The following is a 1,140-nucleotide window of genomic DNA, read 5'->3' as shown; positions in this document are numbered from 1 at the left end:
CTTCCCCACCCCCAAAATCTTGGCTTACTTTAACTGGAATGGATCCACCTCTGGACCATTAAGCTATTCCCAAAAGCTGGTGTGAGGGAAGTGCATATTTGTATAAAGCAAACTGGCTGCTTGATGCAAAATGACTCAGATCTACGGTTTAGTCTGAACTCTATGACCTCAGGACCACACATGCAACAACAGTATTAGAAAACACACACACACACTATGTATGGTGAGTTTGGAGGCCTTAAATCAGTGATGGCTAAACTCAGCCCTCCAGATGCTTTGGGACTACAACTCCCATCATCCCTAGCTAACAGGACCAGTGGTCAGGGATGATGGGAATTGTATTCCCAAAACATGTGGAGGGCCAAGTTTGGCCATTACTGCCTTAAATCAAAACAGTGAAACATTTGGAATAGTATAGCCATAGCCAGTTTCCCACACCTGACTTAATCATACTGTACTAGTGCATGAAAAAGATGCCCTCAGTTGGCATTTGCTTTAAAAGCATTTCTCAAACTTTTTGAACCCAAGCAGCATTTTTAAGCTTCCTCTTGCCCACACCTCAATATGGGCAAACTAAGGGCTCATCCATACTTTGTGCTATGTTTCTAGGCACAGGTCCATGCTGCAAAGTGCTGCATCTGAGCACTTACTTTGAGAAACCTGAATTGCCATTTGAGCAGGCTTTTGTGGGGAAAGCGCTGGGGTGTGTGTGCTCAGACCTGTGCCTAGAAAGCGAGGAGCATAATGTAAGGGTGGAAGGAGTGGTGGCAGGGCCATTATATGATTTCTGTTTTACCTCAGGCAGTAAAATGTTGTGGGCCAGCCTTGCTTCCTCCTATAAGCATCTCATCTTACACAAAGTTCTAGCCCAGGCTTTAAAGGGTATAAAGATTATTCTGGGATTCTACTGTCCTTATTTTGAACAATAAAATTTCTATCTGCTTCCTACATCCATTATTTAATACTGTGGAACCTTGGTTGTCGAACATCTCCTTAGTCAAACGTTTCAGCTTTTGAATGCTGAAAACGCAAAACTGCTCCAGTTTTGGAACGATTTTCTGAAGCCATACTTGCGCCACGGCTTCTGTTTTAAGTTTCCCTATTGTATTGAGGCTTCCGTATTGTGTTTTCAGTTTACGT

This window comes from Podarcis liolepis (genome assembly GCF_965112155.1).
Source record: "Podarcis liolepis genome assembly, chromosome: 6".
NCBI lineage: Eukaryota > Metazoa > Chordata > Lepidosauria > Squamata > Lacertidae > Podarcis > Podarcis liolepis.
This window is presented reverse-complemented; position numbering follows the sequence as displayed.